Source organism: Talpa occidentalis, unplaced genomic scaffold, assembly GCF_014898055.3.
Source record: "Talpa occidentalis isolate TD23 unplaced genomic scaffold, MPIMG_talOcc4v2.1 talOcc4.14, whole genome shotgun sequence".
Classification (NCBI taxonomy): domain Eukaryota; kingdom Metazoa; phylum Chordata; class Mammalia; order Eulipotyphla; family Talpidae; genus Talpa; species Talpa occidentalis.
The window spans coordinates 29305022-29323379 of NW_023601433.1; the positions used below are offsets into that span (position 1 = coordinate 29305022).

General features: G+C 36.6%; 1 protein-coding gene across 8 annotated transcripts in view; it reads right to left on the reverse strand.

The window, feature by feature from the left end:
• CHRM3 (cholinergic receptor muscarinic 3) overlaps positions 1-18358 on the reverse strand; it is a 520419-nt gene that overhangs the window by 197154 nt on the left and 304907 nt on the right. The window contains exon 1 of one of the 8 annotated variants that reach the window (XM_037510258.2): positions 8300-8514. The exons of the other annotated variants lie outside the window; for them this stretch is intronic. The gene's annotated coding sequence lies outside the window, so the exon portion shown is untranslated. Of the gene's footprint in view, positions 1-8299; positions 8515-18358 lie in introns of those variants that run through there. 8 annotated transcript variants of the gene reach the window in all.

Sequence of the window (18358 nt, forward strand, 5' to 3'; positions counted from 1 at the left end):
TAATCATGACACATCCCATACATAATGACTATTGTGAGATACAACATAGAAGGTACCAAATACTGTCTGGCACTCACAAATTATTCACTACATATTGTCTATTATAAGTTATTATTACTATAGTTTAGTAAAAGTAGTAGGGGAACTCAATAACCATTTGCCTTTTGCCTAATTGTTCATTAGGCCAAACCCTATGGCCCCATTATGCATTTTAAAGATAAAGTTGAAAATATGAAGTAAATAAGTAAAAAATCTAATTCTGTTCATATCTCTGTTAAATATAAATTATAGACCTTTCCAAGGAAAATATTAATAAGACATTTAAGAACAATTAAAGACTGTAATCTACTTTGTACTTTAGAAATCATTTTATTCTATCCTCATAAAAAAGACATTATTTAGCAACTAGTTTATGCTTAACGTATGGAACTATTTCATGTTGAATGGAACTCTTTCATGTATCTAATATTTCTGGCAACTAACTGAGTGATAACGCCTTGTAAATAGATAAATAAATTGAAATAACTGATTATATGAAAGCAGAGTTCTCACAAAAGTAAATTTAGGTATCACTGACATTGCAACTCAGCAGTATTTCTCGCATTGCACAGAAAAGCAAGAGGTAGAAAGCAGAGACTATTGCATAACTTGTAGGTCTCGATTAACTCTCTATATGATAATCTAGATGCAATATTTGCATCAATAAGAAATTGTCAAGCTTCAGTCAAAACAAATAACACAGTGATGACACACCCAACCAAACCTCACTTAATTTTTATTTCCCTTTTAATGCTTAAGAATGTATTAAGTTAATATCTGTTCTAGTTCTATCCTGGAATGTACTCACATTTAAGAAATCAACATAAAATAACTATTAGATTTAATGAAGCAGAATTATATTTATGAATGTTCTTATAATAGATGCATTGCTTTCCTGGGCTAGAAAGAACTTTACTTGAATGATTATCACAGTGTTTTTCTTGTACATGTTCATTAGTTCTCAATGAAATGTATCATTCATATAAAGCTATTTTAAAAACTTTAAATAATGAAGACTCTTGACTTCAATACACTTGCACTGCAGAAAATTCAGAGTATCGGGCCTCCCCTGGTGGCACAGCGGTTGAGAGCTGGGCTGCGAAGCTGACCGCAGCCTCTGAAGTGCCGGTTCGATCCCCGGCTGCTGGCGAGGGTCCCACATGGTGCGACAGACCTCTCCTGTCTCGCCCGCTGCTCCCCTCAGCAGTGTATTTCGTCAGTCTGCCTGTTCTGTTCCCCGCTCTGGCCCTGGTGAATCCTCTCACCCTCCCGCGCTTCTGACTGTACCCAGCGCTTGTATAAATAAATAAATAAATAAATAAATAAATAAATCTAAAAAAAAAAAAAAAGAAAATTCAGAGTATTGCTCAATGTGTTTAATGGGGAAGCACTCAATGGAGGAAAACTGAGACAAAGATATGTTAAATGGCTTGACCAAAGTCACAAAACTACTAGGCAATAACATTAGGAAGAGAATCTATTTCTTCAGATTGTATTATTTGTGTCCTTTTGCTACTGAGTGCAGGAGGAACGATTTTATAAGTCATTAAAAATGATACTTAAATGGAATGGGGGAAGTTAGAATAATATCTGTTCATGCACCTAAAAGGGTTTATGTGAGTGGCTAGATGCATGAGGCCAACAGGCAAAAAGAAACGTGTTGATCGGGTTCTTTTTGTTTTGTGAGCTATCAAGTCAACCTGACTGAAACAAAGAAACATTTCACAAGAGTGGAAGAAAATTGGTTTCAGTCAATCCTTTTAGCATTTTCCAGGTGACTACATTTTTATAAATCGCCTGGCAAAATCAAGTGGTCTCATTGCTTCACAGACTTTGGCTGGAACATTAAAGAAATAGAACGATTTATGCAGGAGAAGATCAAATAAGCTGTAGTATCTAAATACTTGTCCCTTGAACCAAAAGCTCAATGTCATTGGGTAATTAATTATTTTCCACTTTCTTCCTGGAATGCCTTTTCCTACCTTTTTTTGAGGGAAAAAATTTTACCCACTTCAAGGTCCATGTTTATACTTTTCTCCAATTATTTAATGATTGCACATAATACAGATATGTATACATATATATATATCTTCCTCAATCAAATTACAGACTTAACACTTCTTCAATATTTCCTGCAACGTATAAAGATAATAATACTGATTATTCCTTGATGAATTTTCAATGTAGGAAATATTTAAATGAAATAGTTTTCATTGGACTAATAGTATGTAAAATGCCACCCCCATCTTTTTCAATCTACTTGGAAGGTTGTTTTTCTGCACTTCATTAAAATTATAAACTCATATTTTAACTTAGTTTGAAACTTTGTACTGCCTATTAATTGTGTTCTTAAATTATTCATGGGTTACACATTCTTTACTATGTTTTAGAAGATCTGAAAACATTAATGATTACTCAATAAAAATACCTTTCTCAAAATTTAATACCATGCCTGTCATTTAAAAGCATTTCTTCCCACTTGATTCTGAAATACCTGAAATTCTGAGTTACCTGATAGGCATATATGACTCCATTCACATGTGGAAGAAAAAGAAATAAATCAAACAAATTAAACAAAATCAAGCTAGACAATGAGAGCAAAAGGTGGTTACCAGAAAGAAAGAGAGAAGCAGTATAAATCAAGTAAAAGGGGTCAACTGTATGATGGAGGATGGAAACTAAAATCTGTATAATATAGATTCAGAATCATAATGCTGTATACCTGAAATATATATAATATTATAAATCAGTGTCTCTTAAATAGAAAATAAAAAAACTACAGATTTCAAACATAAAAGAGTGTTTTACTCATAGAACTAGACAGGCACTTTCCTAGGGTTTTGAAGAACTCTTTTAGCTGTGTACTCCTTTAATTGGATCACTTCAATAGAAATATGATTATTTAAAATTTCACAATACATAATTCCCATATTATAACTTCTAGAGATCCTTGTTTAAGTAAATATATGTTCCTTTCAAATCTATTTGAGCTGGGTATAAATAAATGAAAAATAAAACTTAAAATTGCTTATTGCCTCTCAACCAATCATTCTCTGCCACAGATGTTTAAAGAATGAAATTTTATAAACACAGAAAGAAGTGCATTAAAATAAACCTAAGGGGTATTCAATTGTCTTTATTTTAATTATATTCAAGTAGATGATCACTCTAACAATACTTATGAGTTCTAACAAGAACTACATAAGACATTTTTTCTCTTTAAATCAAGTCTGTTCATGCACTTTACAGTAAAATTTTGAATAATTACATAATAGAAAATCTAAAAAGCAAAACAACAACCCATTCATATTCCCATATTTTACAGAATAAATCCTTTATGGTTTGGGATCAAGCATTTTTAAAATTATTAGGAGCATTTGAAATATGCTCCTGGGTCTTTGTTCATTGGGTAGTGATTCGTAACAGGGAAAGGTCCTGATTTGCACCCTGAAAGAACTGGAGCTAAATGGCAGGAAAGCATTGCCATTACGTTTTAATAATACAAGCCTAATTTTAAATAAAGCTATTGGTTCTAGCTTAAACTTGTGTTTTTTTTTCCTTTTTTTTTTTGGTTGGGGTGTTACTTTGTCTCTGAAGAAATGACAAATTCATTCATTGCCAGGTTTTATGAACCTATGAACAATATAAGCAAAGAAAATAGGATTAAGTTTACAGTTTTAGCAAAACACATGCCCATATTCTATATAATCTGGATCACTCTCACTGGAGCAACAAGCAGTTACTACAACATGACCATTATTCAGCAGGTTGGATATACCACATGTGAAAGCCCTTCCCCTGAATCATAATTAGAATAATGCTACAACAAGACCATACTTTGCAAGTCTTCACCCTGCTCTTCAAAACTTCATACTATCTTAGGTCTCCTGTGAATGTATTTTTAGTGCCCAGTTCCTAGTTCAGTGTTTAAAAATCCTGCTGATCCTGGAGTTGGAACAAAGCTTTCAGAAGCAATCAGCTGCTCTTGCCATCACAGGTGCCAAACACACACACAATGTCCTTTTATTTATGGAAATACACACAGATCTATCCTGCATGTGCTCAGAGTGCAAACACAAATACCACCCCTTTCCCACAGGCAACAGGAAGGATGTGGTTGGAAGGATATAGTTGCTTCATCTGAATGTTGAGTTGTTCTTCAAAGACCTCTTGTTTCTGCACTGAATCGCTGCATTACTACTTAAATTTAAGAAGCTACAAATGGACCATGCCTGACACCCCATTATTATTTACCTAAAAATTGACATTAAAAGAATTCATGCTAGATTTGTCCCCCTTACCTTCCATGGACACATGCTGAAAGAGTGTTTGTAATCAAAAGACATTTCTGTGAGCTGGTAACCTAGTAATTCCTTATGTATACAGGTCAGCTGCAGCAATACAGTACTAAAATCGCCAGATGAAATGGTCAGAATTACCCACTGGCCTGATAAAATCAGCTTACTTTGAGTTTAATCCAGGGATAAATAGACAGAAAGCTCCAAGCAGTGGAAATTGTAAACACTGTAGAACTGCCTCTGAAACAGTAATACTAGTAGATCCATCACTACCAGGAAAACAAATATTTGGTGAATTATAGGGTATTATCTTGGTTTTACCTGAATCCAAACGAGGGCTAAATAATCACAAGCTACTGTTTAAAATGGAAAAATGTAACACACAGTATGAGAGACTAATTCCACCCCTCCAAACAACAATAAACTCAGAAGAGCAATCCAATAAACCTGATCTTAATTCAACGTATCCTACATTCTTGGGGCTCGCCCACTGCTTCATCGTTTCATTTCCAAAATGCTCGAGGTCTATCTATGAACACCTAATCCACAGCATTCTTTTAACTTCCCCCATTTTTCTTGAATCAGCCCCTTATTTCAGTATGCTAAATTACACATGATCTCTTTTAGAGTCTGCTGTCTTGTACCTCCCTGGAGCCCCCCAATTTACCTAACATTTCTAAGTTCCTAAAAAATAAATTGTTCAGCTCTGCAGATTAAGTATTTTTGTGACTTCAACTTACCTTAGAAAAAGGCGTATTGTTAGTTACCATTTGCTTCTTCAGCTTTGCATACAAAGCCTACTCTCCTTTGCGATTCCCATGCAAAATTACTAGCTCATGAGAATCTATAATTTGAGAAAACAGCTTTGGCAACAGGGTAGGTAAATTGCTACTAGATGTTACTTCTGAATTACTGGAAGTTGACTTGTGTTTTCTTCAACCACTTCTCCTTTTTTTCCCTAATCATTTTTACTATGTGTGATATATGAAGTTACTTGGAACTACTAAGGTAGACTTCAAGGGAAAGAAAAATGGAAATTTCATGAAAATATTTTATTGGTAACACTAATCTAAAAAACTGCCTTCTAAGAAAGTGTACACAACTCCTTCTAAGAGATACAATGTGTTATGTCCCAGGATTATTAAATAAGTCTCCACATTTCCTTCCCCAAGTAGATACAAACAGCTCTTGAGCAAATGTCTGTGCGCTGGTCCTTCAGAAATCCATATCTGGCTCTAAGATGCCAGGAAAATTTCACCTAGTGTCATGTTTCATGCCAAGAGGTTTGTATAGCTCTTGTATAAACCTTGGTCTCTGAGACACATTCCAAGCTGAATTTATTTCAGATTCCAAACTGAGTTTATTCCATTCCACTCACTTAAAATTCCAATTGTGATTGGAAAATATACACTTCATTTACCTTCTGTGCAGTGTTCAATGAAACACTCGTCATGTTTCACCCTTGTAAGCTGCATTTCAATGCTAGTGGGTCTGAATATCAGTTGCTTAAAGCTCTGCTCTTATTTGAAGGGAACATAACATACACTGTGACCCTTCTTGACATTTTTGGATACTGTAACATGAGAATTCTGGTGAAATAACAGAGTGATTGCTAATCCATCCCTACACCTATACCATTTACTTGTCAGTACACAAAATCATGTTTCATATTAAGTAGAAATAAATACAAAACATCAACTCCTCTGTCCCATTGTAACTATGTCAGTCTTGCACTGACTGGGAAAATGAGATCTCTTGATAAACTGATGGAGTTACACACGGATTAATACCATTTAGCTAGAGCAGGATGAGTCAATTCAGGACATGGCGTGAAGGAATGTCAATTTTAGAGGAGGAAGGATGAAATTCAAGTAAGGCTTTGTTTAATGTAGGTGAATTTCCTGGACAACGATTAAGTAGGTAATGACAGGTAGCATGAAAGAGTAAACCACCTTGAAAAAGCAAATGATATCAGTACCCCCAACTCCAAATTTTTACCACACAAGGACCTTATCACGCACAACACCATTCAGATCTGAAGAAATCTAACTCCAATCTATCACCAGCTGATAATCATCAACGTCCACATTTAGTCACTATTTGCTAACATAAAAATGATAAATATGTATCTCTTTTTAAGCCCTCTATTAGGATTTTTCAATGGTGATGGAATGATCAATTAAGAAAAAGTTTTCATTTTCTGCCAAAGAAACTCTGCCAACTCCCTTCTGTGATACTGAAATGTCCAGAAAGGCTCTTGTTATTTCAGAGGATGTGTCCTATTCTTCGCTGGAGCCAGCAGAACACAGCTAGTCACTCTCAAGGCCAATGGCTACTTCCTTCAAGGACCACAGAGGTCCTGAAATGTAGAAGTCTTTTTCAGGTCCTGGTCATTTTCACTTGAGAAATGACCCAAAAATACCTTTTGAAAACCTCATAATTCATCTCAGATCTTATCCTTGAACTCTTCCTTTTTTGGAAGATGTACTCATGAGAACTTTTTCATGCAGAAAAAGAAAAGATTAAGAACATCCATGTTTTTCTGGAATGGAAGATATTTCAACTATTTTTCCTTTAAATTTAATCTTCCCATAACTCTTTCTTGGAACATATATTCCTCAATATGCTTGCATGGATGGTGAAAATCAAAGCAAGCTAACAAACCTACACCAAACCAAATACATACACTAATAAACCAAAAACTCTCTTGCGCAACTTCATCTTCAGGGTGCTGCCTTCCCCCACTCTACCTTAACTACATCTGCGACTTCCCTCTGTCTACTAACCTTATCTAAAGTGCAGATTCTTCCTCTAAAAAAAAAATCTTCATCTAAAAAAGTACCAACTGGCTAGCTTTATTTTTCATACACATTTATTTTTTTTAAAGATTTATTTATTTATGCATGCAAGAACTGGGGTAGTATAGGCCAGAGATTGGGGGGGTGGTGAGAGGATTCACCAGAGAGTGAGGAACAAAACAGGCAAGCAGGCTGAAATACACTGCTGAGGGGAGCAACGGATGAGACAAGAGAGGTCTGCTGTGCCATGTGGGTCACCTCTCTGGCAGGGGATCAAATTCATGCTGCAGTGACTGCCAATAGCTTGATAGCGCTCTCTTTAACCCCTGCGCCACCAGGGAGGCCCTCATATCACCTTTAAAATACTATTTCTTTCTCTCTTGGCAAACATGCTCTTTTTGGAGGCTCACACTGTTGAATTATACCCCATTTCTTCCTGCAAATGGCTGTAGTGAGCACCCTTATACTTGACAAAGACTTTGGCACATGATTTAAAGTCTTAATAACCAATCCAAGATTCTAGGTGACTATAATTTCCTTTTGATAACTATCCAACTCCATGTCTCATTGTAATGGTGATATCTCCATTCTGCTTTGGCCAGTCACATTAATAGCTCTTCAGGATAGTTATTTCTGTATTTCTACACTCTGATACTTCTAACCAGCAGTCCCTATTTTTTCATCTCTCTCAATTCACTCCATGTTTCCACCTTATTCCATAACCTCACACTTTGACTTTCTTAAAGTTTTACTTGAGAAAACAAGTTTCATTTGGTTCCATTTCCTCTTTCTCTTCATTTGAACGAACATCACAGGCCATTATTTTCAACATTCTTTTGTCAATGCCTACCGCCCCCTGAATCTTATCATTTATCCAAACTTGCAAAATTTCCATCTAAGAACAATACAGTTGTTTTACTTCTGTGCTCCTTTACTTATGCAGCTAAGTTCTGGAAAACTTCATGTGACTGCAGAATGGAGCTGGAAAGAATTCCTGGTCTTCAATATAACTGGGACCACAACACTATCCTACCATATCCACTGTTCCTTCAACTTTGACTATTCTTTCCAATGCCAACATTATGTACCAACCACTTCATCACTCCCAGAAAAGCCCTTATTTCATCAAATTCTTCTCTTTTCTACAAATATATTGCAACTTACCTCTCTGCCTCCCATTTCATTAGACTGATATTTCTGCTTTGATTCTTGATTCCACTTCTTGTGCTCTCTGTTCCATTTCTCACACAAACTTTCAAGCTCTCCCATTCCACTGGCTTTTGCATTGATAAGCAGGAACTGGTGAATGATTCTAGATAGCTCTTCTCATATGTGCATTCAGCAATATCACATGAATAGCCTAATTCAGGGTTTATCAAAACAAAACAATGAATACATCTAGCCTAACTTCTATTCAAACTATATTGTCCTTTTTTTCCCCTCTGTGTTCTAGAAAGAAATTAAAAATGTAGCATGTACTCAATCATTCACTCCTAACAATTTAAATATGCCTTTAATTCTCACCAGCTCTTCACTGAAATTGATATTTTCAAGGTAGTCAGTAACAGTCTAACTGATACATGTAAAGGATACTTTTAATGTTTTACTAACTTAACCAGTGGAATTTGCTATTATTGGCCACCCCCTCTCTATAACCACCATTTTTGAATTTCCCCTTATATCTCTGCCCATTCCTTCTCAGGAACCATACATCTGCCCACTTTTAATAAAGTTTTCTCTAGTGTTCATTTCTCAGTCTTCTCCCTCATCACCCTCATTTATTTACCTTACTCATTTGAGTTGTACTCAATAGTATTTTCACTATTGGCAAAATCCTGATCATCCACAGAGTTATTTTGCTCCCACATCTTTTCATCTGTTGTATTTATTATTATACAATTGTCCACTTAGATGATCCAAGATGCCAGGTAACTCAAATCCCAAGCTCACCAAATTTTGCCCATCAAATTTCCATCACAATCTAATATTTTGTGATTGGCACAAGAAAAAAATGCTCTGTAACATAATCTCATTGATTCTCACAAGATCTAGTAAAGTACATATTATCCTCATTTTATAGATGATGTGACTGAAGTTTAGAGAAATTAAGCAATTGTTCTGGTCACATTGCTAGTATATAATAAACCAAGTCTGGAAACTAGATTTGTTGTTGCCAAAGCCTTGCTGCTCATGATGATGCACTACCTTCATTAGGTTTATTTGTAGTCCATTAAGGAAAAATGGTAATGGGTGGAAAGGAAATGAAGACTGAGAACTTTATAATGGGGGAAGAAAGACATGATCTTGCATAATTTTGGAATTCTTTAGAATTTTGGAAGATTTTGTTTTTTACTGTGTCTCTTTGCCACCATTGTCATCATCTTGGCTCAAATTCTCATCTTCTCTTGTGAGGATTCTTGCAGAAGTCTCTTTCTTATCTCCATATACCTAGTCTTGTCTCTTTCTTGTCTGTTTTCCCTACTGTAGCCAAAGAAAGCATATGAAATTGCTCATGACACATACAACTCTAAGGTTTAATCACAGGGTGTAAATTGAGGGTGCATAATGTGTTCTCATTTCATTGACCTATTGGAATCATGAGATGACACCTCTTGCTGGTGGGCAGTTTTTTTCCTGAGAGAAGGGTTATTTGCATAGTAAATTAAGGAAAAAAGATAATGGCTGGAGAGGAAATAGGCCTGAGAACTTTATAATGGGGGAAGAAAGACATGATCTTCTTGCAGAAATTTGGATGATAGGGCCTTAACTCCAAGAAGCATTCACATGTTCCCCTTGGTGAATGTAAGTTAACCCTTACAACCTGTTGGCATATTTCAGGTAAGCAAGGATGCACTTTGTTACAGATCCTAGAAAGATGAATCTGGGCTTGTGAGCTCCCAAAGTATTTATATCTGGTTAGTTGTAAATTACTCTGTTATAGTTCTCTTCTATTTCCCCTGATCTGAGGTATAGTCTTCTAAAGTTATCTCCTTGGGAATTAAGATAAGGATTTTTATCCAATCTTGGGGATAGTATTCCTTATCTTGCAGGAGTATGAACATTGGCTTGTGTGAAGTGGATGGCCATAGTAGTAGAAAAGAGAGAGCCAAAATGCATTTGTGATCCATGAACTGCCTAAGCCAGAAATCAGAAGTCATACTTGGGCCCTGCCTCACTTATCTCCCATATCTTATCCATTACCATGATTTACAGATTTTACTTCCTCCATATCAAACTAGTATACTTCTCTCCTTTTGTAAGTCATCCTCCTTCACCTTCAATCAGGACTACCAGGTGAGCCTCATAACTTGTCACTTTGCCTACCCTGGTTCCCATGCCTCTCAATCTACTCTTCACAACTTTGCTGAGATGCCATATTCCAAATGCAAATATGATGACATACCCCGGGTTTAGACATTTCAATTTCTTCCTTACCTCTTGAGACACCTCTGAAGCTTCGTTTCTCATGAATGTCTGCTGTATTTTTTGTGCTTCCTTATTCCCCAGCCCTTTTATGCCCTCCTAGGTTTGTGCCCATGCTGCCTTCAATTACAGAGCATCAGCACCCTCTGTCTCTACTTTTCCCTCCTCACGCAGGTAACTTTGATTTATCTGTTTGATCTTAACCAAATTGGACTTTCCAAAAGAACTGTCCCTGAATATTCTTGACCAGCTGAAATCCCATTATCAGTTCTTAGAGCACCTTATACTTCCACCTGTTTTTTGAATGCTATCAGTGGTACATCTTAGTGTTTGTATGATTAGTAACATCTGTGTCTCCCTTTAGATGATGTCTCTATGAAGGCAAAAACTGTCCATTAAAAAAAATAAATTGAAATAATATTGGTTCATAACACTATGTATGTTTTAGGAGAACAGGTAATCATCTCTTTAAATGAACGTTACCACATTGCACCTACCATCAAAGCGTTGATAACCCTTCACCCCAGTCCACTGGAAGACTGTCACACCAGAAGTTAAAGTCTTGCTAGCTGTGCTAGCCCTGTAAATATTTACTGAGTGAATGAATGAATGCATGCAGACCCTGGGAATTTCCAGAACTCTTCAGGTGGGAAAAAGAGGTAAAAGACTTGATTTCCAGTGAGCAAGCAGAAAGCAGTTCTGAGCCAGGAAATTGACACACTGATATAACCTGATTTAAGTAAGCACTGCTGGTAAGATGCACTTGATCTTAGCCAAAAGGCCAAGAAGCGATGCACTGCTGGTAAGATGTAGACAGCTGATTTATTCAAATGGCATAGGACAAATCTGTTGTCTTAATTGTCTCATTTAGAGATATATATATATATTTCTTTATTTTCATGCTTAGACTCTCTTCCATACAGATATAACAGGACATCATTATCAATGGTTAAATAAAGTGACCATACAATTTATCATCCAAACTAGGGTATGTTTGTCAGTGAAAGAGGATATTAATAATTATGCAAGAATAGCACAGGTAAACTGTGGAAGTTCCCAGCAAACTGGGTCATGTGGTCACCCTAGCTTAGTTGACACAACAGAACAAAGTAAGAAAATGCAAAATTCTCTACCCTTTGAGAACTGTTACTGGTGTCACAGGATGACACATTATAAGTGTCATCTTATAATGTGGCGTGGGAAACTGCAAATTCTGGAATAAGTAATGTATCTTCAGGGCCTCCCTGGTGGTGCAGGTGGTTGAGCGCCACACTGTGAAGCTGTCTGCAGCCTCTGCAGCATGGGTTCGATCCAGGCCAGCTGGGGAGAAACCCACATGGCGTGGCAGACCTCTCCTGTCTCGCCTGCTGCTCCCCTCAGCAGTGTATTTCAGTCAGTCTGCATGTTCTGTTCCTGCTCTGTCTCTGGTGAATCCTCTCACCCTCCTGCACATCTGGCCTGTACCCTGGTTCTTGTATAAACAAATAAATATTTTAAAAAATTCTGTTAAAAAAAGTAATGTATCTTCAATAATGCCTCATGAATATTATCATAATTGTAGTAATCCTTCTGTATTTTATTTGGAACTTAATCTGATCCCCACAACAAATCCAACTTGATTCCTCAAAAATCACTTATTGAGCACTTACCCAGAAACAACTGGAAATGTGAAGGAAGAACTAAATCCCTAGAGAATTTAGTTTAATTACAAAGGCGAGCCGTATTATCCACATATACAGATGAAGAAATTAGTACCCAGAACTCAGAAATGAGTTGATGAGAGTTATGAAGAAACAATATAGTGCATAGCTGGGATCATGATTCACATCACCGACTGCTAGTTCACCGTTCAGTTCTTTATGTCAAGCTGCCTCCCAAGATGGAGATGACACATTTGAGTGTATTTTCACTTTCTTGTCTACTGCCATGCAGAAATGCCCATGAAGAATGTTTATACAATCTCTGCGGAAGTAGACTGTACCCAGGCTCCATGGGCAGTGTTTGTGTTGCCTGCATGGTCTTCCTTTTTAGGCGCTGGGAACTGGCTCTGTGACAAGGATTTCAAGGGGCTTTAGAGAGCCACACACATCTCTGACTGGCTCATCACTGTATTATGCCTAAGTTTAAATCCTGGATAAATTAAAAGGCCAAAAATATGTCCTTTTACTTTATGGTCAAATTCCACTTTATGGCAGTAATGAGACAATCCAGATATGGTCACTCCACCCTTGGGGATAAAAAACCATCTCTACCACTCAAAATGTGGATATTTGTCTGTGTCTTGACTGTGCAATAATTTACCTCATTTTTAACAGACAAATTCCAATGTATTGATGCTTTGCGCTTCTTTTTTCAGTCTGTACAAAACTGATTTATCACTGCTCTCAGGTTCTTCAATAAATCACTTTTGAGATTACAAGTAGGGTGTTAGAAGCAACGTGCCAGCACATCTATATTCCCCTACGTATATGGGCAAGGGGTGCTCATTAAAAGGTGAGCATTTTCAGTCATCAAACATACCCACCTAGTACAAAGACCGCTGGGTCTTCATTCATTCTAACAGAGTTCTATTTGTGTAAGATATTATTGATAAACTTAAGGGGGAATTTTGACCATTTCAATTTTTTTTTAAGATTTATTTTATTTATACAAGAGCTGGGGTACAGGCCAGAGGTGTGGGAGGGTGAGAGGATTCACCAGAGACAGAGCGGGAAGCAGAACAGGCAGACGGACCAAAAGCACTGCTGAGGGGAGCAGCGGGTGAGATGGGAGAGGTCTGCTGCGCCATGTGGGAATCTCCCTGGCCGGTGGGGAATTGAACCCACACTGCAGAGGCTGCAGACAGCTTCACAGTGCTGTGCTCAACCCACTGCGCCACCAGGGAGACCCCCTTTTCAACTGTTTAAAAATAATGTATCTCACTTGTTTAACAGAAATATTTCCTAACTAAGAAAATGACTTTCACACAATCTTTTTTTTCCTCTTCTAATCAGAGAAGAAATCTGCAAAGGACAAAGGGAAAATGAAAACAGCTCACAAATCAATTAAGACATTCAAATCACAACCAAGGATAACTAAAATAGAAGACTTCTAAAATTACCTGAAATTGATCAGGGACCAAGTTAACTGAGAGAGTAACAGTCAATGTAAGTATTTTCTTAGCATTTGAAAAATCTTGATCCTAAGCTTGTGACAAAGATGAATTAGATGCATAATTGAGATAAAAGGAATTATTGTCTTTTTGAGTAGCCCGAGAGTGTTTTGAACAGGGACAGCTTTTCTTGTCGGGAACATTTCTGAACAGGCTTGTGAGGGAGGAAAGCTGGTATCATCAGGAGCCTCAGCCTGGGAAGATCTGACCTAACTAAGCTCTGGGAGGGAATCTTTAAAGGGAGAAAAGGATATGGAGACATCACTTATGTGATATGGATATTGTTTTGACTTACAACAATGCCATTTTCAAAACACTTAGGCTTTAAAGATGAAATAAAACATGTTAGCTTTACTATCAAGCAACACTTGTCAGTAATGAATTTAGGTAACCATTGGTTACGTCAAACTTATTTGGACTATAGCTAACTAATTAGAAAATCACAGCAAATAGCAAAGGCCAGACACCGCTTCGTGGGTTAAAGAACTCCTAAAAACCTGTTTCTGACAACAATGTTTTCGAAAGTCCCCAATGACAACAGGTAAGAGGTTCGGCAAATCCTTTTCAGCGGTTCCAGGCCTTTAAGGTTTTTCTTTATTTATTAAACTTTTCATTCATTATTTCAACGAATTGTCTCTAATATACAATACAGACTATTTTAGTTTGGGGCATAAGGATAAAATTGACGAATTCATTGATTCAAAGGAATTTTATTCTGGGGGAACACAAAATGGCAACTAAATGTATACAAAAAAATTTAGTTGCTTTATTTAAAAAAACACAGGGTCTGTGGATAAAGAGCGATTGTGAGGGGTATGCCTATTTCAGATGGTGGCCAGGGAAAGCTGCCTTAAGGTAAGGTACTGCCCTGACTCCTACTGCCAGGGGCAATTGGCAGAGCATTCCAAACAGTGGTGACAAACCGGGAAGGTCTGGGGTGGCCCTTGGGAAACCCCAAAGATGGGAAACAAACTTCATCTGTTCAAAAGGTTCCAAAAGAAACTCAGTGTAACTGTATTCAATTTGGTAAATACCAAATTTAGTTGCAGAAAATTAGAAAGCAAGAGGAAGTATTATATTTTTTTAGAGATATGCAAATAAAGCAGGACCAGATGGGAAAGAGTATGGTTTGAGCCCTTTTTTTTCATTTTAATGGCAATTTCTTTTTTCAACTATGGATCATGAGAGGCAGTTAATGTTGCTGAACTTGTCGTGGGGACTCAGGAACAAAACACAGTGAATGAAACAATTTAATAGCCTAATAAAAGATAAAGATAACCTCAAGTCTGCCTTTACCCCTCAGGCTCAGAAGCCAGTTCTAGACCCAAAGTAGAGGACAAGGCTTGGAGACTGTAAAAGGGCGTTCATCAATCAACAGTCTAACTCTTTTGCTTTTAAGGAGTAGCTATCTTCTGAAGTTAACTTGCATATTTCATAAAAGGATTTCAAATATGTATCTGCTATCTCACAAGAACTAAAGAAAAGCTTTCATTGACTATTTTTGTTTAGACCTACAAAGTAATATCAATTTGGATATCCTAATTGCTCAGAAAATTAATTTTGTCATTTCAGATAATATTTAATGCTTATGTTATAAGGATTCTCCCTCTCCCAATTCCCCACACATTCGTAGCAGTTCTTCTCAAGACATTTGTGTAATATGAAACAAATTTTCCTTCCTAGTTCTGAGAAGTGGTAACCTGAATAATTAAACCACAGGAATTAGAGTGCAAGGTAATACTAATCCATCATAAATTCTTAGCTTTATAAGAGGGAAATCAATGCATGAAAACATTAAAATTATTATAAATTTTCAATAGCAAAGCATTAAATGGAAAAGTACTTTCTGAAATATCACATATCTAATAAAACGATAATTATTAATCTAATGAAGCAAAAAGTCCACACCAGGAGAGGAAATTTCATTAGGATTTGTAAAATGTTATCTATGGAAAAATTTACATAGACTCTGATTACAAATAAAAAAACTTTAAGAACTGAGTGAAATTTTGCTACTTTTTCCTATTCCTAACAAATCGCACAGTGTAATATTGCTAATGCTGGTTTTGATGTTTTCTGTTTTCCAGGTTTTTTTTTAATCCATAAAATAAGGTGTTATTATCCAGATTCAAACATCCTTCAGGTCACATCCTCTCCCATGTTCTAGAATTTTTTACTGCCTAGAATAATGTCTGTTGTCTGACATTTAGACACTGCCGTGGTCTACCTTTGAGGGAAAAGTGACTATTTCACTTAAATTCCAGAGTATTTATCTAACTAGGCAGAGACAGATTGAAGAAAATTACTAAAATAATATACATGGCGGCATTCAATGTCTGTAATGGTAGAAAAGATTGCTTCAAGAATACCCAGTGTTTTTCTGTGTTATTACAAGGTATGCTTATTTTCAATCTATGCTTAAGTTTAGCTACAGAATCAGGGCTAAAGTAAGATTAAGTGAAGGTATTTAATTATTGTTTTCTTTTCTACATTCTTAACAGAATAATTGCTGACAAACTCTGCTGCCCAGAAAACGTCTATTGGAATTATTGAGTACAAAAAAAAAATGAAAAAAGGAGGGTACTTTATTTACAGCCTATTTCAAAACGAATGTTTTTGTGCTATTCTGTAACTTTGTAGGTCAAATATCACTCATATGTATAAAAGTTTAGAATCTTTCTTAAATTTTCTTCAAACACAGTATGTTCATTTGAAAATGTAGATTTTACTTACTTTCAAAATAAATATCTTATTATTCAGATCATCCAGATTTGCAAAACTAAAACTGAAGGGAATTTATACCCAGACAATAGTTACTAGCTTTGCTGAGAATGCCACAACAGCCAGAAGTTCTTCCATCCATAAGGTCACATTTATTTTTTTAGTAACCAGTTAATTTCTTTTCAACTATCAATAAGATAGCACGTCAGTCTGTGTGTAAGCACAAGTTTAAATTGAAGGGGGGGGGGAAACATCTAGAATTCTTTTGGTCATGAAAATCTGAATTCATAATAATGAGATATATAACATTTATTGTATTCTTTATATAGCTTATTTCCATCTAATCCTCCAAAATAACTATATGCCACATTCATTCCCATCTTACATATTAACCAAAGTTTGTGAGATTGGTTCATCTGTCCACAGCCATGTAAAAGACAGTATGTGAATCTCATGTATGAGGCTGCCTGGGGGACTCCTAAGTCTACTTCTCCCACTACCTTATAATGCCTTCACTTTTCTCATGTAAGTGGAAAAATATTCTGTTGTTTACACTATCCCAGAAATTACTTATTATAATAAATCTAGTTTTTTACGTGCCCCTTGGCATTTCTCCACACTGGTAATAGACAAGAGTGTATGTCCACGCCCTCTGCCACGTGTGTGCATGTGGGGGACAAGTACCTATGAAGTAAGATGATTGGGTGGAAAGTCAACTTATTTGTTGGATATTAAGTTTCAAAAATTTAGTGGAAATCTCTCTAAATTCCACTTTCTGGAGTAAATTCTTGCCCTTGGAAGTCCCCACGGAGACAGCTGATTTAACCCTGGAAATGAAACTTGACCACACGATTTCAGACACTTGTGTAATGGCAGTGGGGAAATAGTCTGTATACAGGGTGATGAGGTCCTTGCTGAGTTCAGGTCTTTTGTACTTCTTGGAAATGGAATGAAGATATTTTTTCTCTGTCATTTTTCCTTCCATCTCTTAATGAATTATACCTTCCTTTCTGACATCCAAATTCTTTGTCTCAGACTTAAAATACTAAATTAAAATTTCTCTTTTATCCTCAAATTCATCTGCTCTTTTCATTTACTCCATGGCATCGACATTTGTATAAAAGCTTATTCAGTATCTCAAGGTATTTGCATCACCTATACATACTAACCATAGAGTGCCACGGCCTAGAATACTGTCTATAGTCTTTATTTTGAACATCAAGACCACTTGACATGTATAGTGAATATCTTGTATAGCCTAATGGTTATTTTATCACCTTTACAAACTTTAATGAGTAGATTTTCTTTTTTTAACTGTTTTTTAAATTATATATATATTTTTTATATCATTCTTCATTTTTGTACAATGTATGCTTTCTCCTTTCAGGTGCAGTCTCCATGAAATCCCCATCACCGTTCACCTGTGCACCAAAAACAGACACAGAGACCAATGGAATCGAATAGAAAACCCAGAAATAAATCCACAGATTTGTGGAGAACTAATCTTTGACAAAGGATAAAAGAATATGCAATGGAGGGCCTCCCTGGTGGCGCAGCGGTTGAGCGCTGGGTTGCGAAGCTGCCCGTGGCCTCTGCGGCGCCGGTTCGATCCCCGGCTGCTCCCCGGCCACCGGAGGAGGGTCCCACATGGCGCGCAGACCTCTCCTGCGGCCCGCTGCTCCCCTCAGCAGTACTTCGGTCCTTCTGCCTGCTCTGCTCCCCGCTCTGGCTCTGGTGAATTCCCTCACCCTCCCGCGCTTCTGACTGTACCCAGTGCTTGTATAAATAAATAAATCTTTAAAAAAAAAAAAAAAAAAAACCTCAAAAAAAAAAAAAAAGAATATGCAATGGAACAAAAAGAATTTGTTCAATAAATGGTGCTGGGAAAACTGGACTGCTACATGCAAAAGAATGAAGCTAGACTACTA